At 50.3% G+C, this 5,878-nt stretch overlaps 1 long non-coding RNA gene across 1 annotated transcript; it reads left to right on the forward strand.

Annotated features, from left to right (window-relative positions):
• The first annotated feature begins 232 nt into the window (after positions 1-232).
• LOC118007316 lies at positions 233-4,831 on the forward strand. The gene is made up of 4 exons (XR_004678375.1): positions 233-560; positions 3,017-3,181; positions 3,581-3,648; positions 4,074-4,831. It is a non-coding gene; the product is annotated as an uncharacterized LOC118007316 (long non-coding RNA).
• The last annotated feature ends 1,047 nt before the right edge of the window (positions 4,832-5,878 follow it).

A 5,878-nucleotide genomic window follows, 5' to 3' on the forward strand; every position in this document is an offset into this window, starting at 1 on the left:
AAGGGGACAGGGTCCGCGCTCCCAGGGGCCCGCGGGGGACAAGTGACCGGGGGGTCCAGGGGACAGGGTCCGCCCTCCCAGGGGCCCGCGGGGGCAAGTGACCGGGGGTCGGAGGGGACAGTGACCGCGCTCCCGGCGGACCAAAGGGGACAGGGTCCGCCCTCCCAGGGGCCCGAGGGAGCAGGGGGAGACAGTGTCCGCCCTCCCGGGGGACGGAACGGACAGCGTCCGCGCTCCAGGGCCATCCAGGGTCTGGGAGGGACGCACTTTCTCTGGCCAAGAGCCTGTGGGTGCCCGTCACCTGGGGTTGTACGTAATGCGGTCTGAGGACCCCGGGGGCGGGGCCTGAAGTTCTGCCTGGCGGGCACAGGGGGTGAGGGTCCCGCCGGCGGGGGACCTCCGTTGAGATTAGGGTCTCGGGATGCTCTCCGCAGCCTCAGCCTGGAGGCGCCTGCAGATCGCGCTCGTCGCTCAGGGTGTCCAGAATCCTGCGCCTCAGGAAGTGGCTCGGGACACGAAAACGAGCGCAGGGCATGCGCTACCGGGGGCAGGTGACAAAGGTGAGTGCGGTCGCCCGTGGGCTCTCACCGGAGGCCCACACGGCCCCGCGGGGCCCGGCAGCCCCCGCCGTCCGGGTGGGGCGGAGGCAGGGCGCGCGCTGAGGAGGGACCCCCGCCCGGGCGCTTGGCGCGAGCAAAGCTGCGCGGAAAGGTCGGAGGGGTGGCTCCTCGGCAGGTGGTATTCCTGCGGGATCAAACAAAATGCAGCCCTGCGGCGCTGCCCCGGGGTCCGAAACGGCGTCGGGCGGTGGGGCGGGTCCCGCGGGTCCCGGCCTCAAGGTGCCCCGGGTCTGCATCTTCGGGGACCCCGCCGCTCCCCGCCGCTCCCGCCCCGCGCCTCCTGCCCCGCCTGGGGACCTCGGAAGACACCCGCTGGGCCGAGCCCCGCCCCGCTTTGACACTTCCCGATTACGCTTCTGGCGTCTCGTCCCCCCCCCCCGCCCCTTGCCACTGTGACCCTTCCTGTCGCCTTGCACGTTTCAGGCGCAGTTTCATGTCGCCCGTGGTCCGGCGCATACAGCCTTCCCTGCACCCGACCCTGGAGGCGGGATCCGCAACCGTGTTTTCACGCAGCTGCTGTTCCCGGTCTGGGGCTGCATCTCCCCAGGAGGCGACCTTGCCCCCAGCGGCCCCCGCCTCCGGGGACGCGGCGGGGCGGGGCTGGGTCGGCCGCGGCGTGGACCGGGTCCGCTCGAGTCTCGGTCAGGCGCCAGCAGGTGGCAGCAGCCCCGGCCCCGGGCCCTGCTTGCGGAGCCTTAACACCTCTTTCCGTGTCTGCAGCAAAACGAATTTTCGAGTATTCTGTTGTTGAATTGAGAGGTTTTAATTTTAGATGGAGAAGTAATTTTCTCTGAGCATCGTGGGAGAGTCAAATCTGTTATTTTTGACTCTCAGAGATTGCCGTTGCAAAATTGCAGTCCTTTAAAAATGTGCTTGTGAAAACATAATTATGGATAAAAACGTTTTATAGATTAAATCAACAAATTTAGTATCTTATCTTCATTTTATATTTTCTATTTTAAAAAGAAAAGATTATTTATTTGAGAGAGAGAGCACCAGCAGGGGGAGGGGCAGAGAGAGAATCTCAAGCAGACTCGCCCTGAGTGCTGGAGCCCGGTGATGCGGCCAGATCTCAGGACCCTGAGATCGGGACCTGAGCCGAAACCAAGAGTCCAACGCCCAACCAGCTGACCACCCAAGTGCCCCTTCACTTTGTATTTCCCCTAATCCATGAATGTACCCCTACCTCAGTGCTCACAGAAGTGGTGACTACGTGGGTTACACCACACGTGGCATTGTGCTGCTTTAGGTGGCTTGTTTCTGTCTGTCTCTCTGACTGAGCCTCTCCAGGGCATTAACCCATCTTACCTGTCTGCCTATTCTACATTCTCAGCACATGGGGGACATAAAATACACATATAGTGTATAATACTAGACAACTGTACAATGACTACACAGAGAAAAACTTCTGGACTCTGGGCAGGAAGGAGTTGAAGACGTTGCCCATGGCGCCTAAATACCTCCTACAACAGTAGCAGTCTCTTCCCTCTTGGCTGTGGGGCTAGAAGTCCAAAATCAAGGTGCCACAGGGCCACGCTCCCTCTCCAGGCTCTGGCAGGGTCCTTCCTGCCCTCCTACAGCGTCTGGTGCAGGACACCCATGGGGGTCCTTGGATCTTGGCGGCATCAGGCCAGTCTCTGGCCTGCAGTCCTGCCCCTCCTTGGTCGGCCTTCTCTTCCGCTCAGGACACAGTCACTGGGCTAAGGCCACCCACTCTAGGGTGACTTCATCCACCCTGTTTCCAGGGGATCACATTCGCAGGAGCGGGGATCATGGCTTATCCTTTGGGGGACACCATCAATGTACAATGGTGGTGCAAGAGGAGACAGCTGCTGTAACTAAGGGCACTTGCTCAGGAGTGTGGCATCACCTTAGGAGAGTGGGAAGGGGTTCTGAGCATGATGGTTGGGAAAGAGAGAGGCCTCAGTAGGGTCTCGACTATGTGGGCATCAGTTGTCATTCAGGGAGGAGACACCATGTGCAGGCATATGTCCTCCCTAAGATACAACACCTGGGTAATCACAATCTACCTTCTTGCTGGGACCCTCTGCTAAGTCACTTCAGTCTCCTGTCGGGCCACGGCCCCAGGGCCACTGCCGTGGCTGGCCCCTGCGGTGACACCCTGTCCCCACGTGCATTCCTTGCCCAGAGCCCATGAGTGTCTACACTATCCCTGCCAACACAATGCAAAGCACTGGATTCTGCAACCATGAGTTTGCTCGGGATAATTGCTCCAAGCATTTTTAATGGTTTATTTCCTAAGTGTTGTGGCTGTTTGCAGTAATAATACAGCTTTGTTTAAGTGGGATAATACCTCATCACAACTTTGCTTCCAACTGTCCATTTGCATTCTGCTATATAATTACGTTTTTATGCATATCTTTTTTCAACTGCAGAAACTTTTGAGCATATTCCAAGCGGTTTGGATACTCGGATATGGCAGCATGCGACTCACTGGTGACAGTTGTTCGCTCAAAACTGGTTGAGTGCAGGGAGTGGACCGCACTCTCCTCCTTTACCACCAGTGTGCCTGGGGATGCTTTGCTTTTAACGTTAAAAAGGTAGGATTTAAAATACATATGTAGCATATAATACTAGAACACAATGACGTTGAAAGAAACCAAAGCCTATGTGACCCACTATCATGTAACTACCACAAATACAAGGATGGTGATTTTCCTTTGCCAATAGATATTTTTAGGTAGACTTTTATTGATTTATTTATTTTAATTTAAATTCAATTAGCTAACATATAGTAAATCATTGGTTTCAGATGCAGTGTTCAATGATTTATCTGTTGTGCATAACACCCAGTGCTCATTACATCACGTGACCTTCTTAATGCCCATCACCCAGTTACCCCATCTCCCCACCCCCTCCCCTCTAGGAACCCTTAGTTTGTTTCCCAGAGTCAAGAGTCCCTCATGGTTTGTCTCCCTCTCTGATTTCTTCCCATCTAGTTTTCCCTCCCTGTCCCTGTGGGCCACAGCAGAATACAACAGAGGATTTGGAAAGATCCACTAATTCAGTGAGTTAAATAAAGTATGACTTACAACATTGACCACTTTTAGGAGAAATATTCCTGCAAAAACTTAGAAGGCATAGAAAAAATAAAGAAAAAAATGGACATAAAAAGGTCTCCAGAATATCCTGAACATCTTAATCTCATTTTTTTAGTTTTGTATCTTACAAAGCAGAGCCACTCTTAAAGCTTATCCTTCTTAACATGTTATTTAAAATACAGTATGTTTAGAGAATTTTACAGCTTTGTGGAGCTTGGAGACCAGATCAGTTCGCTCATTTTATAAATAATCACTGTTGCGTCCCGTACAGCGGGTGGGGGAGTCCACTGAAAGCTTTCCCTTTGGACGCACCAAGCTATCACACTGTATCAGAGGACCCTGTGTGCAAATTTTATTTTATTTTATTCTCAAGTGTGTTTTTTCTACACAGGACTAATGAGCATCATCAGTAAAGCAAATACGGGAACTTAACGTGCCGCCCTGGTGGAGTGTTATTTGGTATTGGCCCATCTCCTTTGCGGTTTGGGTCTCTCGGCTGTGTCATCAGCTCTCCTGAGGAGACTACCAGCCACCATCCGCGTGACAGGATTCCACCCACGGCTCCTTGTCCTCCCGGTTGGATCTGCCAGCACCTGAAACAAAGCTGCACTTACAATTCTCAGATGCCTTTCTCCAGGGTTACTTTCTTTCTTTCCTGCCCAATCTGCGGTGGAGACATGGCCAAGGTTGTCCAAGGTTGCTTCAGGTCTGACTTAGAGCTCCAGGGTAAACTGAGGGCTAATAATGTCATGCCGCATCCCTGGATAGAAAATCAGCCTCGAGGGCTTTACTTCTTAGGTGATGGTAGGAAGAAGAAAGAGAAAGGGGAAACAACATTTCTGTAGCATTTATACAGAGCTTGATCCATGGCATTCGAGTTAACCTAACGTTGATATGAGGAGAAACACACGCTTTCCTTTTGCACAATTATGAAATATTCACCAATATTCACAAACTGCTCTGTGAGTCTTCAAACATTCTTCCGGCTGAACTGTTTTCCTCATTTTCAGAGCAAGTCTTGAATGCCGTTCTCAGAAGGAAGAAAGGAACAAATTTTAAAAACACTGTTATGTTAGTAGAGTTTAACCCAAGAAAGAAAACAAGAAGTAATTGATTTAAGGGGAAACTCCGTGTATACAGACCTTGAAAGAAGGCGGACCGATCTCCGTGAAACGGAGAAAATCACTCATACCCTATATATCGATGTAAGACAGTGCAGTTAATGTGGGGAGAGAGACACAAAGTAACCCTGATCTTTGCTTTGAGTGATCCAAGTAGCTGGGGAAATGTTCTGGTCATAACCATCCACACATTGGGTAGAGAAACAAAAAGCACGGTAGAATGTGGAGAACGGAGATACGGAGTCAGATAGTAGGAGTGCAGATTGAAGAATAAGTAGATATCAATTTATTTCTTTAAATAAAAGCTTAGATAATGTATGGTGATTAACATAACAATAAAAAATTAAAAAAAAATAAAAGCTTAGAAATATTGTATTCGAATTTGGAATTTTAAAGAGACTATTACATTTCTTATTTGGCTTTGATTTTGATATTTGAATATAGTTTGAATTTCATTTCCATAATTTTTGTATTAAGATCTCCTTATTAAATATTTCACGATCATTTTAAAATCTTGCAGCGAGTATTTAGTACTTTCTTTAACTAAAGACAGAAGCTACCGGCAAGCAGGTCACAAGCTGTGAGAACACAAGGGCAGTTTTGTGGATTCATGGGTGTAGCCACGAAGGGTCTGCCTCCCTCCTCGGGGAGCCCAGGCCCGTATGTTGTAGGGCTAGAAGAAACAGCAACACCACAGTCGATGGCAGAGGACAGATGTCAGACAACAGCCCAATGTCCTGAGGCATCAGCTCCCTCTCGGCATGATGGTGCAATTGTGCATTTTCATCAATACGCGTTTCACCAGCCCAGGATGCCAGGTGTTTGTGAGAGATAAGTAGGACAGCCACATATCCTGGTCAGCCACGGAACATGCCAGTTTACACATTTCTTCATAAATAATTACTAATAGCAACCTCTTTTGTGTTCAAAACTGCCCTGTTTTGGATGATAGATTTCAGGATCACTCCAGTAACAGGGTACATGGTAGGATCAGTGGGTTCAAGATTACTTTTTGGCTGTAAATGACTGGTTTTGTCAGGAATTATGTTTTACACGAAATTACAGTGATGGATAC

Source organism: Mirounga leonina, unplaced genomic scaffold, assembly GCF_011800145.1.
Source record: "Mirounga leonina isolate KUSES-001 unplaced genomic scaffold, KU_Mleo_1.0 Mir_118, whole genome shotgun sequence".
In the NCBI taxonomy this organism is placed as follows: domain Eukaryota; kingdom Metazoa; phylum Chordata; class Mammalia; order Carnivora; family Phocidae; genus Mirounga; species Mirounga leonina.